Source organism: Scyliorhinus canicula, chromosome 11 (assembly GCF_902713615.1).
Source record: "Scyliorhinus canicula chromosome 11, sScyCan1.1, whole genome shotgun sequence".
NCBI classification, from domain to species: Eukaryota; Metazoa; Chordata; class Chondrichthyes; order Carcharhiniformes; family Scyliorhinidae; genus Scyliorhinus; species Scyliorhinus canicula.
Window position 1 is genome coordinate 159,895,011 of NC_052156.1, and position 23,094 is coordinate 159,918,104.

The following is a 23,094-nucleotide window of genomic DNA, read 5'->3' on the forward strand; positions in this document are numbered from 1 at the left end:
TAGGGTGAATTCTCCGCCAGCGGGATTTTCTGTTCTGCCGGCAGCGCACCCCTGCACGTGGGTTTCCTGGCAGCCTAGGGGTGCCTACAGTGGGAAATCCCATTGGCCAGCGGGCGGGAATGGCAAATCCCTCTGTCAGCAACGTGCGCCACCGAGAACCACATGGCTGGGGAGGCGGAGAATTCACCACCCTTGTTTTGGGCCTCTTCCGGAAGTCTCCCGACACAGTGGGATTAGTGCCGACCGGACCTCTGTATTAAAATCTAAACAGCACTGGGTAGCAGGGTGAATGGTCGTCTCTGGCAGTCAATACCTTATGATACAAATTAAACTCCATTAGGTAGCACACTCCTGTCATTTGCTTTAGCCACAATAATTGCATTTTAGCAATACTGTTCACGTTCCTCAGTGTTTTGCATTGAATGTCAGTGGATAACTATAGTGATACCCAGATCCACTTGGGGCTGGATTCCCGGTTGCAGACGCCGAAATTGCGTTCGCCGATCGGTCGGAGAATCACAGTTCCCGACCAAATCGGGGCGGTGCCGCCTTCATCATGCTCCGCCCCTCCAAAGCGCCGAGTACGCCGCCGCATATCGACGGCCTCAGGACATTGCCTGAGGCCCGCCTCCCCTGATGCTCCGCCCCCATCTGGCCGAGTTCCCGACGGCGTCGGTCACGTGTGGTCTCGCCCATCGGGAACGCGCCGTGGCGGCTGCGGGCTCAGTCCAGCGCAGCCACAGTCGGGGAGGGCTGATCTGCGGGCGGGGGGGGGGGGGGGGCTTTACTAGGGGCTGGGGGCACTCGGGGAGGTGATCCGAGGCGCACGAGCCGGCCAAAGGGGGGGGCACTATTTCATGGGCCATTTCGACGAGCGGCCTCCGCCATGTAGCACGGCGTGGCTGCCTGCAGGCCGCCATCCTGCGCATGCGAGGCCACGGACCCGGCAATTCTCCGGGCTGTATCGGCAGCTAGGGCTGGCTGCTCTACGCTGCCGTTCTGCTAGCCCCTAGCAAAACGGGGAACCGGTGGCCGCTTTACGCCATTTCTCCTGGCGTAAAACACACAACAGTTCCCATGCCGGCATGGGGACACAGCCTCAGAATCAGAGAATCCATCCCCTGAATTTTTTTGAAAACTTCTTTCATGGGATGTGGATGTTGCTGGCCACTCAGTCGAGAGTGGACTGCGAGGCCATTTCAGAGGGCAGTCCACATCACTGTGGCTCTGGAGTCACATGTAGGCCTAGTCAGGTAAGTTTGGCAGATTTCCTTCCCTCATAGATACTAGAGAACCTGATGTTTTTTTTAAGACAACCAACAATTTCACAGTCACCATTCCTGAGACTTGCTTTCTATTCCAGATTTATTAATTTAATTTAAAATCCCCCAGCTGCTGTGGCTGGATTTGAACCGTTAATCCACAGAGCATTATTGGCCCAGTGGCATCCCTGTTACACCACCACCTCCCTCCCAATTGAACAGTGGATCAGGCACATAGGGTTTGGGGTGGGGAGTTGGGGGAATAGTGTGCTGACTTATGCTGCAGCCTTAGATTTGGGCTCATGTCCTCATGTGGACCTTCAGTCAGAGATCAGGATGCCTCACGCCAAGTTCCTTTGACGGAGTTAATGAGAGTGCTCCATTTTCTGAAAACAACCAAGAATACTCTGGAATAAGCCTATAAGTTTACAATTGCCAATGCCCCCCCCTCCCCCCCCCCCCCTCCAATTGCTATCATCAGCCATCGCCCCCATTCCCCTCTTCAGGCCCCTCCCCTTGGCAGTGTCAACCTAGCACGCCCCCCCCCCCCCCCCCCCCCCCCCCCTGACACTAAGGTCAGCGCTGCAGGGTTTACCGGCCGGGGGCAACTAATGGCTGAGATGCCATTCCACTGCTTGTTCTCTACGCAGTGTCTCCTCAAGCAACAGCACAAACACTATCCTAAACCATCAATTATCATTGTGAAAGTGGCAGCACAATTAAATCCTTAGATGAAATCTTTATATGTCAAATCTTGAGCTGGAAGAATAGATGGAATAAGGTTAGATAATTCTTATTGCAGGGATGCAAGATCAGGATGAAAAGCGACAGGACTCGGCATTTGAATAAGGGAGCGGGTTTGATCACATGAAGATTGATCAGGCCTTTATGGAGCATTGAATGAGGGGATTTAACAGGAAGCTGCAGATGAAGGGATCGGATATGAGAATTGGCCGTTCCTTCTTTCCAACAGAATAGGGGAGATATCAGGACTGAGCTGTTACCTGGAGCAAAGTTAGTAACTGTTAATATTACTTCCCGGCCCTTCACCACAGCCAGATGTCAGGAATAACAACAGTATAACTACCAAGCTTGAATTAATCTTTGAATCCTCCCATTCTCTCTGATGGTGCTCTAAGGGATGAGGGATATGCTTGTTTGAAAGCGTGGCACAGATCACAATGCAGAGACTTAAGTTGGGTACTCATTTGCTGTAGAATGCAATAGCCACAAGGTGGCAGAATTCACTAACAAATGCCTAATTCTCAGTATACACAGTAGGTGGTTGATACTTTAGTCCTGCTCATTCAGTTAAGATTATCAGAGTTTTATTCTTGATTAATACATAAGGTACATTGTTGCAATTTAAATGTTGCTGAATAGCATTTATTTTAAATATTACATAGGTTGAGGTGTTACACATACCCAGTTCATAACCTTTGAAAGGATCTCACAAAGTCTTGGGTCATTAATGTTGGTACCCTAAACTCCAGAATGGTACCCTAAACAAGTTGGAATTGTCTTGTGCTGGGTGCTGTCATTCCACATCGCAATCTGCCCTCGACTTCTTCTCTTAACCTGTGTCATTCGGGAAAAGATTGAAATGACTGCTGCATCGTTTCAAAATAGATGTTTGCTTCAGTTACTCTTTTGAACCAGGTATGGAGTTTGCTAACTCAGGTACAGAAGGGATTCATTTCTGGCATGCTGGTCATTGTCATTGGATTTTGGTGTTTTATTGAGAGGTCAGTTTGATTTGAAACTGCTAACATGAGTCGTAAACATTTGTTACTGCACAAGGCTTGGGTCAATATCTGTGCAGAGTCTGGACCTTCTTCCCGTGTCTGCGTGGGTTTCCTCCGGGTGCTCTGGTTTCTTCCCATATGTCCCGAAAGATGTGCTTGTTAGGTGAATTGCACATTCTGAATTCTGCCGCTGTGTACCCGAACAGGCGCTGGAATGTGGCGACTAGGGGATTTTCACAGTAACTTCATTGCAGTGTTAATGTAACCTTTCTTGTGACAATAATAAAGATTTTTATTATATTGCATCCCCTATGCTCCTGTTCCTTATTTACATTGTGTGTCTGTCTCATTGCACCTTTTGTATTTTTTCAGTAATAGATAAGCAGTTTAGACAAATCACTTGAGCACAGTAAAAAGTCTTATAACACCAGGTTAGAATCCAACAGGTTTATTGGAATCACGAGCTTTCAGAACGTAGCTCCTTCATCAAGTTCATCAAATGGAATGCCACAGCCTCCCGGTATTCTCGCCTGATGAAGGAGCTGCGCTCCGAGAGCTTGTGATTCCAAATATACCTGTTGGACTTTTACCTGGTGTTGTAAGACTTCTTACTCTGTCCACCCCAGTTGCCACACATTGCCACTGTCCAGCGACTGTTCGGTTACACGGAGGAAGAATTCAGAAAGTCCAAATTACCTAACAGCACGTCTTTCGGGACTTGTGGGAGGAAACCGGCGCACCTGTACGAAACCCACCCAGACACGGGGAGAACGTGCAGACTCCACACAGACAGTGACCCAAGCCGGAAATCGAACCAGGTCCCTGGCACTATGAAGCAGCAATGCTAACCACTGTGCTACCGTTTTTGTTTTTAATACATTTAGAATACCCAATTCATTTTTTCCAATTAAGGGGCAATTTAGTGTGGCCAATCCATCTACCCTGCACATCTTTGGGTTGTGGGGGCGAAATCCATGCAAACATGGGGAGAATGAGCAAACTCCACACGGACAGTGACCCAGAGCCGGGATCGAACCTGGGACCTCGGCGCCATGAGGCAGCAGTGCTAACCACTGCGCCACCATGCTGCCTCACAGTGCTATTTTTAATTCTGTCTTTGAAACTCAATTCACCTGCAGAAAAATTGCAGTGTGTCACTCTTCCCACACTTACTGCATTGTAAACCAACCTTTGGAGCCATAACCACCTTGTGCCCACCGACTTTTTTGCCCAGGATTTTCCTCATGTGTCTTAAGAATTCATTACGTGGCTGCTGTCATGATCAATCTTTCTGCCTTTGATTATGTGAGTCTTTTGATTGATTTACACTGTACTTGATTGGGCAAGGCTGGGTATTGAGGCAGAGCAAAGTAAACAGGCACCACAGAGGCTTGTTTGATTTATTCTTTCACTGGTGTGGGCTTTGCGGGCGAAGCCAGCGTTTGTTGCCCATCCTTAATTGCCTTTCAATTGAGTGACTTGTCAAGCCGTTTCTCAGGGCAGTTAAGAGTCAACCATATTGCTGTGGGTCTGGAGTCACATGTCGGTCAGACCGGGTAAGGACGGCAGATTTCCTTCCCCAATTGCTGAACCAGATGGGATTTTACAGAAAGCGACAATGGTTTTGTGGTCACCGTTACTGAGGCTGGCTTTTCAACTCCACATTATAAATTGAATTGATACCCCCTCAGTTGCCATGGTGGGATTTGAACCCGTGTCCCCAGAACCTTATAAATAATAATAATAGATCATCTTTATTGTCACTGGTAGTTAACCTGAGCCTCTGTGAAATTCCCACAGAAGCTTCCAGAAGTTGAGCTGTAGACATGAGTACAGATATTATTGTGATCTCAGATAAACCTCAAAACTCGTGTAAATAAAGCTGTTGCACACTTACAAGCCAATTTCATCTCTACACTGCCCTGAGATTCATCAAATATACAATGGTCGTGTCAAAATGTGTCATCTAATTCTAGGACATTCTAGGACAGTATATGTCAGTGAGGTGATGGTGTAGTTTTATTACTCACCTAATTGTCCAGAAATCCAGTGCAATGCTCTCTGAGTTCGAATCCCACCAGGGAGGGTGGTGAAATCTGAATTCAATAGAAATCTGGTGTTAAAAGTCTAACCATGACCATGGACCGATTGTCATAAAAACCCTTCACACGCCACTCAATTCAAGGGCAAATAGGGATGGGCAATAAACACTGGCCCAGCCAGTGATTCCCACATCCCACCAATGAAGAAATGTTGCTGTTGTTCTCTGGATATCAAAGATTTGAGTTCAGTACTTATTCAACTTGGAACGCTGTGAATTATTTCAGCATATCGGAGTTTAACTCTTTCAGTGTGCAGTTCTGTACTTCGCAATGACAACATCTCCCCGGCGAAAGGCATTTAATTGCACGTCTTTTTTTTCTTTTTTCTACTTTGGTGCATGTTGAATTTCCTGGGGCGGGATTTACCCGGGGAGCCGGGTTGGGGGGGGGGGGGGGGGGGGGGGGATTAGTAAATCCCGCCCTCTGTCTCTGCAAACTTGGCACATTTGTTAACTTGTTCAACATAAAGGGGTTGGCAATAACATAAAAATCACGGGAGTAGAAAATTAAGCCCCTTGAAATAAACAGGCTAATTAAAATAATAGGGGGGTCGAATAAAGCATTGAGTCATAAATTAATTAAATAACAATTAAGTAATAATAAAGCGTTAAAATAATAAAGGAGTTTAATGCACCGAGTCTTTGGGAACCAGGTAAAACACATTGGACTGTCAGCCACCAGAGAATGTGTGACATGAAATGTCAATGCACATTGTAAATATAACCTGCAATTGTAAATGCTGTGACACATTGCAAAAAAAGCTGATTTGTTTTGCACGTTATGTACTGTCAAAACCTAATGCACTTTTGTACATTGAATGAAAAAGTATATTTTATGGGGAACAAAGAAAGGATTTGTTCATGAACACAGCCAATCATCCAGTACGTGAGTTGTTAAGATTTAATTCAGAAGCAGTCTCTATTAAGATCTGTGGATCATTCGAAAACCATCCACCCCCAAAACAAAGCAGAATTATGTTATGCTGCAGTGAGCACTAAGGGGCAGTGTTGGACTGTTTCGACTGGTAAATTTTTTTTACATGTGAGAAACGCTGTTGCTCATTAACTTCAGTAAGAAACATTGAAAACACATATATATTAGAAGGGAAAACAAGTAATGGCAGGGCTGAAGAATTGAGCCACATGCAATGCTAAAATTCTTTTCATCAGGAAGGCAGCAATCAAACAGCATACTTCTCCCTCCTTGATCGCAGAAGTCCCCTCTGTCATTGTAAATCTTTGCAGCATTCCTCATCAATCGGTTTCTCTTTCTCCCTCTTCTCTTCTGACATTCTTTCCAGCTCCACTCTTTGGGCTGTGCAAGTTATCCTCCACCACCTGCGATACTGAGACAGCTCAAGTAACGGGGTGATCAAATCTTCGAGTGGCTTCCTCTCTCTCATTGTCGTGAGGAGGTTTTCTGATCGGTCAATTTGCCCAGTTTACAATTAGATTTATACCCTGGGCGAGCGAGAGTGACCATACCCGGCCACCTCAGCGTGGTACTTGAAATGAAAATGAAATGAAAATCGCTTATTGTCACAAGTAGGCTTCAAATGAAGTTACTGTGAAAAGCCCCTAGTCGCCACATTCCGGCACCTGTTCAGGGAGGCTGATACAGGAATGGAACCGTGCTGCTGGCCTTGGTCTGCTTTAAAAGCCAGCGATTTAGCCCTGTGCTAAACCACCCCTTCATCCATGGAACCCACGTACCGGCACCTGAACAATTCTAATACGAAACTCCAACCCCCCACTCCAAACTCCCCCCTTGAGACCCCGCCGCCACCCTCTGACCACGATCATTAAACTGATAAAGTAGGTGCTAATTTTGCATCATTAAATCCAGTGTAAAACGACTCTCCCCAAACTGACATTCGGTTGTTTTAGATTTTTATATCAATGATAAGCCACCACTAAGCACAAACTCTACCAGAACAAACCGGCAAAGGACAAACAGCACGGAGTGAGAAAACACCGGCAGAGACATGGCGCTGTTTCGCTGCGCCTGGCGCAAATCGCACAGTGTTGGGAGAATAGCGAAAGAGCCCCGAAATGAGATCTGCGTTGGGCGCCAAACAGTGCGTGATGCACCCAATCCGCTGCAGCTGACGGAATCTGGTTCACCCCTCGCTGGGCATGAACCAAATTAGCATATTTAAATCAGAATTTAAACAAGCCAGGACCATTTGAAGCAGGATTTACCCGATTCCCCATATTCTCCCTCCCACCGGTGCAGTGTGAAACCGGAGGACATCACTACTGCCCCCCCCCCCACTGGGGCCACCACATTGTGGGAGTGGGGCGGGGGGGGGAGAACTCTAAGAACGTTGTAACCCCTGCTTGCTCGGTGATATGGCAGCCTGCCAGAGTGCCAAGGGCATAGCCAGGCTGGTGAAGACTGAACGGGGAGGGGCCTGAAAGGGGCTGGGCCTGAAAGTGGCAGGGGTGTGAAGGGAGGATATGAAAGGTGGACCTGGAGGGGAAGAGCTGAAGGAAGACCCGTTGCGATGTCCCCGATGCCACAGATTCTTCTGGGGGGGGGGGGGGGGGGGGGGGGGGGGGTATAGGGGTTGATGCCGGCAAGTATGGTGTTGGTGGTGGGGGGGTGTCACTGAAGACCCAATGCGGTGATGTTGGGGATGGTGGGGGGGGGGATGGGAATTTATTATAAAAGCAATAACAATCATTATTAGTGTCACTGTCACTTTGAGACAGTGGAGTTGGGATGCCCTTGAAAAAGGTGCCCCGATCTCTGTGAAGCCAGACCTGCTTCTTTGTTTCGGACCACCCCTCTCAACGCCAGCGCAAAATTTCCTCCGAAGAAATTTCTGGGTCGATTGCCATCAGGATCGTACCGGCCCACCCGGCGGGAGTCCCACCACATTGGGGTGAATTGTGCCCACCAGGCCTCACAGACCCTGCACACCTACGGACCATTGTCCGAAAACTCGACACAAAAGATTTGATATGGTTTGGTCGGAAATCTGAAATCAAACCAGAGGAACGATAGAGACATAAGGGAAGATGGTCATTGACCCATTTCACATTGAGACCCCGATCAACCCACCAGAGCCCATTGTCACTGATTTTACCTCATTCCAATCAGGTGGTTAAAGGCCTCAAAACGGATGCCTCACTGCCCGGTTAACACTGCCGATGTGACTGGCTCAATATCAGGAGTGGGCGCCCAAGTGCTTTCAAAGTATCCCCCTGTTTTTGGTGATACGACGCTTTTTCGTTTGGAAAGCAAGATCCTCGGATGTAATATAGGTCAACGATTGCCATTTCATGGTCAGGATTCATGGATTCTTCACCGTGCAGGCTCAGGACCTGTGCCACGGCGATGGAACTAAAGCCAAAAGTTGAATTATATTTGCAAAAATAATCGTATCACCCTCTGTGACAAGGATCCCGACCACAACCTACTTTGTTGGTGGCCACTGCAACCACCCAAACTTGGGATCAAAGTTCAATAAGCCCAGAGCCTCAAAGTTTCAAGGATGTATCTCCTGTGAAGGGGCAACCAATCAGTGAACACTGCCAGTCGACCAAAAAGTCCAAAATGGTCTCACCATGTGCCTCTCACGCTTTTTGTTTTTCCCCTTCACAATTTACTCGCATTACTAAAGCAGATTATCTGGTGATCACATTGGTGTCTGTGGCTGCTTGCTGTGCACAAATTGACTGCTGCGTTTCTGACGTTACAGCAGGAAACTACACTTCACAATGTACTTAATTGGTTGTCAAGTTCTTTTGAACATATAGAAGGCTGCCACAGAAATGATAATCTGTCTTCGGGGCCTCACGGTAGCATGGTGGTTAGCATCAATGCTTCACAGCTCCAGGGTCCCAGGTTCGATTCCGGGCTGGGTCACTGTTTGTGTGGAGTCTGCACGTCCTCCCCGTGTGTGCGTGGGTTTCCTCCGGGTGCTCCGGTTTCCTCCCACAGTCCAAAGATGTGCGGGTTAGGTGGATTGGCCATGCTAAATTGCCCGTAGTGTAAGGTTAATGGGGGGATTGTTGGGTTACGGGTATACGGGTTACGTGGGTTTAAGTAGGGTGATCATTGCTCGGCACAACATCGAGGGCCGAAGGGCCTGTTCTGTGCTGTACTGTTCTATCTTCTATGTTCTATGTCTTGCTTGTTCAGGGAAGCTCCTTTGGCAGCCATCAAAGAAAAACACAGGGCAAGATTTATCCCGCAACCATCACGGATTACTGGTAATTTATCTCAGTCACTGTTTATGGGATCTTACTGTATTGCAAAGTGGTTGCTGCGATTCTCTGCGTAACCCATCTTTGTCCATGAAGCACGTTGCAGGGGGCTGACGTTGCAAAAGTGCAAGCCCTTTTTAAGAACAATTTTGCTCTTGACCCTGCCTCTGTTGCGAGATGTGCCCGTGTGAACTTGGGCTCGGCCAGAGGGACTTAAGGTTGAACAAACTTGCCAAGACTCGCCCTCTGGCTGATGAGTAAAGGTGAGCTTCTGCGGGGTTTGAGGTACCAGTGGAACCATGGCCCGGCAAGGCTCAACATATTCAGGAAGAGGGAGGCATAAAAACTGAGCAATAAAAAGCCTGGGCAAAGAAGCTGCAAAGTTGGAACATAACTTTCCTGCAAGTCAAATTTAGTGAACTAGGTTGGTTGTTAATAGGCTTTTCTGAACCGTTGGATTCAAATTTGTACAGAATTCAATAAATGTGAGCATCAGCAGGACAGTGTAGTCGACCCCCTGAAGACACTGTGACTCATTGGCGCTAATTATAGGCGCTACCGTGGCTCTTGAGAGTTTTATGTGCCCCCTTGTCAGAATTTTAATTGTGTCCCTTGGACGTTTCAAGTGCTCCCTGTTTTGTGTGTCAACGAGGGGTTTGAAGGTTTGCCCACTGAGTGTTTTAAATGTGCACTTTGAGATTTTCAGGTGCGCTGTTCGACTCTCTCAAGGTGTGCCATTGAAAATCAATTGCTGTGCCCACCGGCAAGCTGGCAGCATCTTACCACTCTACAGTTTGGAATTGCGCCTACATTTTTGGATATCACTTCAAAAGCCTGCCCTCCTGTTTTCTCGGTCTTCGTGGTGGGAAAGGAACGACTCCAACACAGATAACAAGTTATTTATTTTTTAAAAACTAATGGGCATATTTCTCTCTGGTGCCAAAGAAAGCTTTTACTCGCGTTGGCATCACTTCAGTGGAGTATGAGAAGTTCCAGGATATAAGCAGTTACCAGGATATTATTTTCTTCGGAAGGATTGAGAAACTTCATTCTCGACGACGTGGCGTTGTGAACAGATTGGAGGAGCACGGTTTCGAGCCATGAATTTTTGTAAAATTCTCGCCAGGATGCTCAACGGGAGAATTGTAGCTGTGAATCAAGTGCTCATAATTCAGTTAGATTTCATATACTTATGGAGAAGGATAAAGTTAGACCAAGAGTAAGAGTTCTCAGGTGAGGGAAGGTTAGATTTGATCAAACTGAGTGTGGGATGCAATTTAACAGGAATGAAATAGAGTCCCGTGTCGGTCGCGTTTAGCAGGGTATTTCCGGCCGCTGGCAGTGCCTAGAATGACCCCATTATTATATGGGCCTCTGTTTTATTTCTGGACATCAGTGAAGAACGCCCCACCAAGTTTGAACTTAGTCCCATTTCCTGTACTGGTGAACTCCGATCGCCAATGCAGGAAGAGATCGAAAATGGCGCCCTGATTTCTGAACCCGCTCCCCTCATCACAGCCTCAGGACCCCCCAACACCCCAACTTACCAATGATGGGGTCCTCAAGCCCACTGCACCCCATCTCAGGAGAGCAGGGCACCCCCGGACCCAATCCCTGGTGCGGGTAAGATGCCACCTGGGCATCTTGGCACTGCCAGCATGGCAAGGCCAGCTGGGCACCATGGTAGTGCCAGAGTGGCACTACCAGGATGCCAGGCTGTCAGTGGCATGGCGCCCGTGTGACATCGAGGGTGCCAGGGTACCTCCCTGTCCAGAGCCTGACCGCCTTTGGGCCTCCGATCACCTGGGGGACACCCCCCTAAGCATCGTTACCTCTGGTCCATGTTGGTGGAGACCAGAGCTGTACGGTGCTCACTCGGAGTCTCCGAGGTGAGGCATTCAATCCCGCACCTTGGGTAACTCTGGCGCGAAAATGTTCAAATGAGCCTGACTCCACACTTGAATTTGCAAATATGGATCTCACCCGCTGTGGGCGGGATCCAGATCGCAACGCCACACAAAATCTCGTTAGATCTCACGATGCCCAACGAGGCTGTTAAATCTGGCGGATTTAAGGACCTCGACACGTCCTGAGTGGAGCGCAATGAGGCCAGTAGATCACGCCTGTGATCTAGCTGAAGTGAACTGGAAACAGCTGCTTCAACAGCAGATTGGGGCACCAATATCCTGGGGGGGAGATTTGTTAGTGCTCTTTGGGGGGGTTTAAACTAATTCAGCAGGGGCATGGGAACCTGGATTGTAGTTTTGGGGTACAGGAGATTGAGAGTATAGAGGTCAGGAGCACAGATTTGACTTCGCAGGAGGGTGCCAGTGTTCAGGTAGGTGGTTTGAAGTGTGTCTACTTCAATGCCAGGAGTATACGAAATAAGGTAGGGGAACTGGCAGCATGGGTTGGTACCTGGGACTTCGATGTTGTGGCCATTTCAGAGACATGGATAGAGCAGGGACAGGAATGGTTGTTGCAGGTTCCGGGGTTTAGGTGTTTTAGTAAGCTCAGAGAAGGGGGCAAAAGAGGGGGAGGTGTGGCGCTGCTAGTCAAGGACAGTATTACGGTGGCGGAAAGGATGCTAGATGGGGACTCTTCTTCTGAGGTAGTATGAGCTGAGGTTAGAAACAGGAAAGGAGAGGTCACCCTGTTGGGAGTTTTCTATAGGCCACCTAATAGTTCTAGGGATGTAGAGGAAAGGATGGCGAAGATGATTCTGGAAAAGAGCGAAAGTAACAGGGTAGTTGTTATGGGAGACTTTAACTTTCCAAATATTGACTGGAAAAGATATAGTTCGAGTACATTAGATGGGTCATTCTTTGTACAATGTGTGCAGGAGGGTTTCCTGACACAATATGTTGACAGGCCAACAAGAGGCGAGGCCACATTGGATTTGGTTTTGGGTAATGAACCAGGCCAGGTGTTAGATCTGGAGGTAGGTGAGCACTTTGGAAACAGTGACCACAATTCGGTGACCTTTACGTTAGTGATGGAAAGGGATAAGTATACCCCGCAGGGCAAGAGTTATAGCTGGGGGAAGGGCAATTATGATGCCATTAGACATGACTTAGGATGTGTTGGTTGGAGAAGTAGGCTGCAAGGGTTGGGCACACTGGATATGTGGAGCTTGTTCAAGGAACAGCTATTGCATGTTCTTGATAAGTATGTACCAGCCAGGCAGGGAGGAAGGGGTCGAGCGAGGGAACCGTGGTTTACCAAAGAAGTGGAATCTCTTGTTAAGAGGAAGAAGGAGGCCTATGTGAAGATGAGGCGTGAAGTTTCAGTTGGGGCGCTTGATAGTTACAAGGAAGCGAGGAAGGATCTAAAGAGAGAGCTGAGACGAGCAAGGAGGGGACATGAGAAGTCTTTGGCAGGTAGGATCAAGGAAAACCCAAAAGCTTTCTATAGGTATGTCAGGAATAAAAGAATGACTAGGGTAAGAGTAGGGCCAGTCAAGGACAGTGGTGGGAAGTTGTGTGTGGAGGCTGAGGAGATAAGCGAGACACTAAATGAATACTTTTCGTCAGTATTCACTCAAGAAAAAGATAATATTGTGGAGGAGAATGCTGAGGCCCAGGCTATTAGAATAGATGGCATTGAGGTGCGTAGGGAAGAAGTGTTGGCAATTCTGGACAAGGTGAAAATAGATAAGTCCCCGGGGCCAGATGGGATTTATCCTAGGATTCTCTGGGAAGCCAGGGAAGAGATTGCTGAGCCTTTGGCTTTGATTTTTAGGTCATCATTGGCTACAGGAATAGTGCCAGAGGACTGGAGGGTAGCAAATGTGGTCCCTTTGTTCAAGAAGGGGAGTAGAGATAACCCCGGTAACTATAGGCCGGTGAGCCTAACGTCTGTGGTGGGTAAAGTCTTGGAGAGGATTATAAAAGATACAATTTATAATCATCTAGATAGGAATAATATGATTAGGGACAGTCAGCATGGTTTTGTGAAGGGTAGGTCATGCCTCACAAACCTTATCGAGTTCTTTGAGAAGGTGACTGAACAGGTAGACGAGGGTAGAGCAGTTGATGTGGTGTATATGGATTTCAGTAAAGCGTTTGATAAGGTTCCCCACGATCGGCTATTGCAGAAAATACGGAGGCTGGGGATTGAGGGTGATTTAGAGATGTGGATCAGAAATTGGCTAGTTGAAAGAAGACAGAGAGTGGTAGTTGATGGGAAATGTTCAGAATGGAGTTCAGTTACGAGTGGCGTACCACAAGGATCTGTTCTGGGGCCGTTGCTGTTTGTCATTTTTATAAATGACCTAGAGGAGGGCGCAGAAGGATGGGTGAGTAAATTTGCAGACGACACTAAAGTCGGTGGAGTTGTAGACAGTGCGGAAGGATGTTGCAGGTTACAGAGGGACATAGATAAGCTGCAGAGCTGGGCTGAGAGGTGGCAAATGGAGTTTAATGTGGAGAAGTGTGAGGTGAATCACTTTGGAAAGAATAACAGAAATGCGGAATATTTGGCTAATGGTAAAATTCTTGGTAGTGTGGATGAGCAGAGGGATCTCGGTGTCCATGTACATAGATCCCTGAAAGTTGCCACCCAGGTTGATAGGGTTGTGAAGAAGGCCTATGGTGTGTTGGCCTTTATTGGTAGAGGGATTGAGTTCCGGAGCCATGAGGTCATGTTGCAGTTGTACAAAACTCTAGTACGGCCGCATTTGGAGTATTGCGTACAGTTCTGGTCGCCTCATTATAGGAAGGACGTGGAAGCTTTGGAACGGGTGCAGAGGAGATTTACCAGGATGTTGCCTGGTATGGAGGGAAAATCTTATGAGGAAAGGCTGATGGACTTGAGGTTGTTTTCGTTAGAGAGAAGAAGGTTAAGAGGTGACTTAATAGAGGCATACAAAATGATCAGAGGGTTAGATAGGGTGGACAGCGAGAGCCTTCTCCCGCGGATGGAGGTGGCTAGCACGAGGGGACATAGCCTGAAATTGAGGGGTAATAGATATAGGACAGAGGTCAGAGGTGGGTTTTTTACGCAAAGAGTGGTGAGGCCGTGGAATGCCCTACCTGCAACAGTAGTGAACACGCCAACATTGAGGGCATTTAAAAATTTATTGGATAAGCATATGGATGATAAGGGCATAGTGTAGGTTAGATGGCCTTTAGATTTTTTCCATGTCGGTGCAACATCGAGGGCCGAAGGGCCTGTACTGCGCTGTATCGTTCTATGTTCTATGTTCTATCACTGGGAAGCATTCAAGAAGGAACTAGCGGAAGTTCAGAACCACGGGTGGGCTTCTTCATCCCGCCGCACCAGATTTCTTGTGCAGAGCGTCTGCTGGATTCTCCATCTCGCCAGCCGGCCAATGGGGTGTCCCATTGTGGGCAGCCCCAAGCCGTCGGGAAATCCCCGGGCTGCCGGCATAACGCTGAGTCCCAACAGCGAAGAATCCCGACTGCGGAGAATCCCGACAGCGAAGAATTCACAGCCCCACATGTTTCCACAAAGAATTATGCGTCACACTCCCAATCTAGACCCTCCCAGATGTCGAGCCCACTGAGTAGATTAAAGCAAAGATGGGAAATTTATAAGATACCAAGGGCTTAATATTGCAGAAAGCCTGAAGGAGTACACAAATTGCAACGGTAAAATTAAAAGTGAAGTTAGGAAAGCAAGGGAGGGAGGGTGAAAAAATGTTGGTAAGTAAAATCAAGGAAACCCCCGAGAAAATATGTTTTGTTAAACACGTGAAGAATAAAAGGATAACTAAGTAAGACTACATTGTAATCGAGATAAAAGAGTGAACTTACTGTGGAGGTGAAAGATGTGGGCATGGTTCTTGTGGAAGTTTGAATCTGCCTTTGAAAAAGGTGGAGAGATGCAGACTGTGTTGTTGAGGAGGAGGACTGAGTGTCGGATAGGAAACATTAAGAGGTTTATCATCATCAAAGGTAGATAAATCACAGGCCCGATTGATACCTATCCCAGGCTGTGAAGAGAAGCAAAAGAGGCGAAGACCATGATTCACTTTGACAAAAGGCATGGGGCCAGCATACTGGAGGACAACTAATGTTGTTATAATGTTGTTTAAAAAGGGAAAAAGAATTATACCGAGTAATTACAACCAGTCAGCAGGTGGGAAAATTATTGGAAACAATTCTGAGGGTCTGTATGACGCACCATTTCGAAAGGCACAGGTTAATCAAGGTCAGTCAACATCGATTTGTTGAGACATTGGATATGATTTAACTAAATGGGGAAAAAGTCCCACAGTGATCACGTTTGGCTGCATGTTTCCCGGGGCTCACAGCGCCGAGAATCCCAAGGTTCTAACACGCCACTCGCGTTTGATAAGGGGCCTCAGCAGGGAAGGTGTAACCAAACTCCGTTTTGTACATTGAGGAGCTCCGCCCATGAGAAATCGGGACCCATTTCAAAATGGTGTTTTGCTCTCTGAGACTCCTGAACAACTGCCAATCCCCCTCCCCCCAAGGCCCAGCACACTATGGGAGCCTTGCCCCCCCCCCCCCCCCCGGCCAAAACCCAAACAGGGCACCCACATGGCATGGCACCTTGACAGTGCTAATCTAGCACCCTGACAATGTCCCTGCCAGCTGGCGGAGTTCCAGACTGGCAATGCCAGGGTGGCCAGGCAGCGGCAGCAATGCCACGTTCCAGCCTGTCAAAAGGTAATGCACCTGGGGGCCTCCCGTACCATGGGAGCCCTCCATCAGTGCCGTTCCGCCTGGTCTCCATTTCTGGAGACCAGCACTGAACGGTGCTCACCCGAGGTATCCGTGGCAAAGGAGATAGATGCCACGCCTCAGGTACCCCAGGATTCTGTACATTAAAGTGAGACTAGCTGTCTTGCTTTAATTTTTTTAATTTTTTTTTAATAAATTTAGAGTACCCAATTATTTTTTCCAATTAAGGGGCAATTTAGTGTGGCCAATCTACCTATCCTGCACATCTTTGGGTTGTGGGGGTGAAACCCACGCAGACACGGCTGTCTTGCTTTAATATGCAGATTTGCTAAAAAGTGATCCTGCTCACAATGGGCAGGTTTTACATCACAACATCTCGAAAGGTACAGAAATTTGTAACACAGAGAAAGGCCATTTGATTCATTGTGTTTGTAACAGATAAGGTTGGACATGAGGGGTTTGGGGGAGGGAAGAGTAATAGGAGAGTGAGTTGGACAGTGGGGGAGTGGTAGGAATGGGGGTGTCAGACACCACGGAGGTTGGACATTAGGGGTTGGGGGGGGGGGGTGTCAGGCATCAGATCGCGTTAGATCTGGCGAGGTGTTGCGAGTCGGGTACATCCCAGGAGAGCGGTCCCCCGGCTTCTATCAGCTATGCTGGGCCGCGGCAAACTGCTTTTTAGGCACAGCGTGGCCAGCAAACCGCGCTCATTATGTCAAGCAAACGTGATTGAACATTCTGAGGAGATAGTAAGAGAAGTATCTGCCATGGGCGCTGCTTAAAAGATAATGTGAAAGTAAAACTGGATAGCACGACGCTCTCCCTTTCCAATGTTGTTATGCTGCGACTCCTCACGGGCATATTACAACATTCTCCTTTATTTTTAAAGATACTTCCCTCCCCCTTCCAACAAGGTATAATTTACAATATATCTTCATGCTTAGTCACCATTACTTTACAGTATGGAACTGTTGAATCCTGAGACTCCAAAGCAGACAGGTGATCCACTAATACACCCAGATCTTGTAATGGTAATTCTGCCTGGAGGTACCTTTCGTGGAATTATCGTTCTTGGATGTTGTTCCTGGTTGCATTTGGCATCTTGTCACAGATGTAATAGACATGTACAGTGTTGAGAAGCTGGAATGGATCTGATTTGCCCTGGGTTGCAACTTTGTATGTAATGACTTCATCGGACATTGGTTTAGAACAAATCCTTGTCACCTTGGCTGGTTACCGTGTACCTTCTGTGTCATCCTGAATGTGAATTAGTTGCCCTGACAGTAAACTTGGCAGTTTTGTACCAGCATTTATGTCGTGCATGTTGTTCATCTTCTCTTGCACTTTTAGAAGTTGCTTTCTCGTTTTTGAGAGCATAGAATGGGCAGCACGGTAGCATTGTGGATAGCACAATTGCTTCACAACTCCAGGGTCCCAGGTTCAATTCCGGCTTGGGTCACTGCCTGTGCGGAGTCTGCACATCCTCCCCGTGTGTGCATGGGTTTCCTCCGGGTGCTCCGGTTTCCTCCCACAGTCTAAAGATGTGCAGGTTAGGGAGATTGGCCATGATAAATTGCCCTTAGTGTCCAAAATTGCCCTTAATGTTGGGTGGGGTTACTGGGTTATGGGGATAGGATGGAGGTGTTGACCTTGGGTAGAGTGCTCTTTCCAAGAGCCGGTGCAGACTCGATGGGCCGAATGGCCTCCTTCTGCACTGTAAATTCTATGAAAAGCAGGGAAATTGCTACACACTGGTCTGTCAGAAGTGAACTCTGCCGATGATGGAATAGTTGCACTTGAAAGGTTTTGCTCTAACATTGTAACATTACAATGTGTATATACTGTTTGGCCTGCCTACATTTGAGAATTAGGGATTCCACAACGCAAATTATTCATTCCGCAAGGCTGTTTGATCGAGAGCAATGAAGATAAGTAGTACGATCTATGTTGCACTTCTCACACACATACCAAAATGGATTAGCAATAACTTGCAGACCATTATGCAGAATGATCATTCTACGCACACCAAATAAACTGAAAGTAGCACTCAGAGTGTGCTCAACAGTTGTGCTTGATGTATTGTGCAATTATCAAATGATGTTCGTAAAGTGGTCAACAACACCGATAAAGTTAGTACCATGGGCATGAAAGAGGTCGGATGAGATTTTGGATCGAGGATGGCTCGGAACTTTATGCGGAATCAATGGTTCTTTGTGCCAACTTGACAATATTTCTGACAACAACTTTGTTCATACTCAGCCAATAGGCTGAATGTTTTGCGAGTCTTCTCGTCCGGTCTATGCCCACGTGTGGGTGATAATGTCATTGAAGAATACTCCAGTATAGTAATCTTCCTGCGTTTAAAAATGGCTCTACAGGAGATGCCTAGCGCATCCCAGTAAAACCAAAATGGTCTTAACTGTTCGTGGACATGCTGAATTGAATCAGGCCATTCTTCAATGATGGTTTTCCACAGTTTCCGTAATATGGTACCTTTTGCTGTTTCTTTGTGTAGCTGCTGGCAGTTGCGCTGCACAAAATGTACCAGACCAGTGGACTGATTTGCATTCTCCTGCAAGTGTGCACAGATACATGCAAGATAGGAGCAGGAGGAGGCCTTTTGGCCCTTCGAGCCTTCTCCGCCATTTATCCTGATCATGGCTGACCATCCAACTCAGTAGCCTAATCCTGCTTTCTCCCTGTGTTAGTATGACTAGAGGTATTACGGTACCTGGGAGTGTGAGCTGCCATTGGTGCAGAGGACTCGCTGCCCATTGGCCCAGGTATCGTGTGCCTCTTATCCCTACTGGCTAAGAGGAAGGTAACTCCGCCTACGAGGCGGGATATAAGAACCTGTGTTCCCCGGCAGCCAGGCTATTTCCTGTACGCCTGCTGCCGGGCTCACTTCTTGCTAATTAAAGCCTTTCGTTTCGGACTTCACCTACGTTTCATGTCCATTGATTGTGCATCACTCCCCATAGCCTTTGATCCCATTCTCCCCAAGTGCTATATCCAGCCGCCTTTTGAATATATTCAATGTAATGTCGCAACTCCCTCAAACTGTCAATTTTGCCAAAGCATCCTAGATTTTCCGATGTTTGGTCATGAACTGAGGTGACAGGAGAAGTTTCTGAGGTTTATCTGCTATATGTGGTTTGACTAATTCCATGGATTGTCACTAGTGCCAGGTCGTGGCATTCTGATAGACCAGCGATCTGCATTTAATATCCACGATGTGGGGTTTTGGGCGAAAGGATTATTTGCTGAGGCCTTGGCTAACGATGTCTGTTCGGAGGGCCTCTACTGATGTGGTGAACCTCTACAATGATGTCCTTGCAGCAACCAGCAGTGTCATTGAGTGGTTCATCGTTGTCGCAAAAATGCGCTTCTGATGCCTGGACTGCTCCGGTGGGGCGCTCCAATATAGCCCCAGGCGGGTCTCCAACATCGTGCTGGCCTGCTGCGTCCTGTATAACATCGCGCAGCAGAGGGAGGACATGCCGGAGGGAGATGGCCTGTAAGAACCGGCATGGATCCCAGGCCGCTCAACGTGTGCTCCTGAGCTGCAACACATGGGACAACATCATCACCTCCAGATGTGCCAACTAAGGAGTCTGGCCACTGGCAGCCCCTCCACACTGTCCTACTTCTCCATACCCTCCTCCACCCCCACCACCCCCTTCCAAGTGATGCCCCCTTCCCCACAGCTGCCCACATCCTCCCTGCCCCACCTCCCTTCACTCCATCCCACCACCCCAGCTCAGCCTCCCCCTTCCTGCCACCCCCTCCGAGGGTCCTACCAACATCAGTACAAGAGGTTGGTCCTGGGCAGGCAGTATCAGTGGGTCTTAACAAGGGGACGGAGGATGATGGCGACTCACTGTGGGATGAGTGTTCCTCATCGTTTGACAAAGTCTGACTGCTGCCTTCGGGTTTGCCTTTCACCCGGATGATCCCTGTATCCGCGCTGGCCAATCCACCTCACGGACGTACATATTCTTTGGGGTGCGGGCGTGGGGGGAGGGTGCAGTTATGGAGGTGGTGAGTGATGATGGGTCACTCACAGGGTAAGCGGTCCTACAAGGTGGTCTCACACTTCTGGACCCCTTCCCTTCTGCCTCTGAAGGTGACCCCAGGCCCTGCTCCATTCCATTCTCCATACTACCAACCTCTCACACCCCCTCACCCGGCACATCGTCTACACCTAGCACCGCCCATCCCTCACACCCTTCAGATAGAGGATTGAGGCAGGGCAGAATGTTGGTGAAATGGTGTTTAATTCTAACTATATAAAATTGTTGTGCCCTGACCCCAACCTCTAACCTGTGCGTCGCACCCATGCCTCAGCCATCGACCACACAGTGTGGCCCAAGCCTAGGGCATCTTGACCCATGGCTCTGATTTCTTGTCCCAGGCTTTCCACTGTGGACGCCACCCGCTCAGTGTTGGCCTGGGGACCAGGCATAGTTGCACCACCTCCTGCGCCTGAAAGTGGGTGGCTTCCTCCAACTGCGCCTGCAGGTGCTAGAATGTTTCTCACACCCCTTCCTGTCGATCCTGGCCATGCGTCTGCATCTCCACCAGAGAGGATATCATACTTTCCAGAAGTATCTATCCAGAGTTTGTGGGATTGGACAGCACTCTGACTGTCCGCCCCCTACCTCCACCGGATGTGCTGCAGTATGTGTGATGTGTGCACCAGATGGTGACCCAGGAGCCTCTTCATTAAAGTGCCCACCGGGGTGATAGTCTCTGCGATGGTGAAGGGTGTAGGTGACAGCAGTGAGGAGAAATCGGTGTCGTCCCCGGACTGGTCCTCCGGGGTGTGCTGGGGGTATGGCTGGGGTCGAAATACCCCAGAGGGGGCTGGTCTGGTCTGATGGTGATCCGCAAAACAAAAGACAAGACACATGATGAGATCTTAGGAAGGAGTGGGATGGGGGAGAGGAATGACTCACTTGCTACGGGGGCAATATTTTGTATTAGGGGCTTTTGGGGTTTAATTGTGAAGGCAAGTTGCACAGACCTGGTTTGTACGTCCCTAGATTTGGAATCTTGTACGTTGACGCAGAAAATAAAATGAAAGAAGCAATGCATTGCACCTCTCATGACTTCCTGAAGCTTTTGACAGACCATGAATTGCAAAGGTAAGAAGCGGGATTTACCGAGAAACCCACCCACCACATATTTTTTGGCGGCAGAGTTGGCACGGCAGCAGGATTTTCCAGTCCCGTCATTGTCAACGGCAGACCCGAGGCGAGGGTGTGCCATCGGTGAGACCGCAATATCCCGCTGGCATGCACAGCTGGTATATTCCACCTGGGTGACCATAGGCTGCTTTCCCCTTTGAGGGGGGCTGACTGATGATGATTTAACCTGAGCGTCACCACACCTCAGGCGAGGGGCAAAGTTGAGAAGGCGAGGCCTTCATGAATAACCTCAGCCGGTACGGGAATTGAACTCACGCTGCTGGCCTCGCTCTGCATCGCGAACCAGCTGTCCAGCCAAGTGAGCTTCACTGGACCCCCATGAATTGTAGAAAAGAGGACATTGTTATGATTGGAGCTCAGCTATTTAGGAATGAAACATGGAAGCACTTTACCCCACAAAGAGCGGTTAAAGTCTGGAACATTCTGCCCGAAGTCTGGATCAATTGAAGTTTTCTGGCTGGATTTTTGTTGGGTAGGTATATTAAGGAATGGGGAACAAAAGTGGTTAAATGGAGTTAAGATACATTTCACTCATTCATGAGATATGACAACGCCAATCTTTACTGCCTTTCCCTAATTGCCCTTGGGAAGGTAGTGGTGAGCTGCCTTTCAGAACCATTGCAGGCCCTGTGTGCATGGTATACTCCCACAGTGCTGTTAGGGAGGGTGTACCACGATATTGGCTTAGATATCAACAGTGCAACAGTGAATGAACAGAGACATACTTTCAAGTTGGGATTACAGAGGAACTGGTAGGTGGTAATAGATAGATTTCATATTTCATAGAATTTAGAGTGCAGAAGGAGGCCATTTAGCTGATCGAGTCTACACCGGCTCTTGGAAAGAGCACCCTACCCAAGCCCACACTTCCACCCTATCCCCATAACCCAGTAACCCCACTCAATACTAAGGGCAATTTTAGACACTAAGGGCAATTTAGCATCGCCAATCCACCTAACCTGCACATCTTTGGACTGTGGGAGGAAACCGGAGCACCCGGAGGAAACCCACGCACACATGGGGAGAACATGCAGACTCCGCTCAGACAGTGACCCAGGCCGAGAATCGAACCTGGGACCCTGGAGCTGTGAAGCAATTGTGCTAACCACTACGCTACGGTGCTGCAATGAAGCATAGGTAGCCCGTAATGGTGTTTCCACGTACCTACTGCCCTTGTTTTTCTCGGGGGGTGAGGTCCTGGATTTGGGAGGTGCTGTTAAGGAGGTCTTGGTGACTTGCTAGGTGTATCTTAGATGTGGTCACTGCACATTGATGATGGAGGGAGTGAGTGTTTAAGGTACTTGATGATGAGCCTTTGGGCCTGCTTTGCCTTGGATGGTGTTGAGCATCTTGGGTGTTGTTGCAGCTGTTCTCATCCAGGCAAGTGGAGAGTATTCCATTACACTCCTGGCTTATTCCTTGTAGATGGTGGACAGGCTTTGGGGAGTCAGGAAGTGAGTGACACACTGCAGAATACCTGGCCTCTGACCTGCACTTAGAAGTCTTTGTCATCTGTGAATGGAAGAACTTACATGAGGGGTGCAATGGCCTACTCCTGTTCCTCAATCCAGAAAAAAACTTGGCTCCAACGCTGTTCAGTGCTCAGTGAGATGACTTTGGTGTTTTCATGACCTTGAACAAAGAACAAAGAACAAAGAAAATTACAGCACAGGAACAGGCCCTTCGGCCCTCCCAGCCTGCACCGATCCAGATCCTTTATCTAAACCTGTTGCCTATTTTCCAAGGTCTACTTCTCTCTGTTCCCCACCCGTTCATATATCTGTCCAGATGCATCTTAAATGATGCTATCATACCCGCCTCTACCACCTCCGCTGGCAAAGCATTCCAGGCACCCACCACCCTCTGCTTAAAAAATTGAGTTAGGAAGAG

General features: G+C 48.3%; 1 long non-coding RNA gene across 1 annotated transcript; it reads right to left on the minus strand.

Annotated features, from left to right (window-relative positions):
• Positions 1–2,677: 2,677 nt before the first annotated feature.
• LOC119973267 lies at positions 2,678–22,841 on the minus strand. Its single transcript, XR_005462264.1, has 3 exons — positions 22,737–22,841; positions 5,038–5,103; positions 2,678–2,840 (listed from the first exon to the last, which is right to left on the minus strand). It is a non-coding gene; the product is annotated as an uncharacterized LOC119973267 (long non-coding RNA).
• Positions 22,842–23,094: the final 253 nt, after the last annotated feature.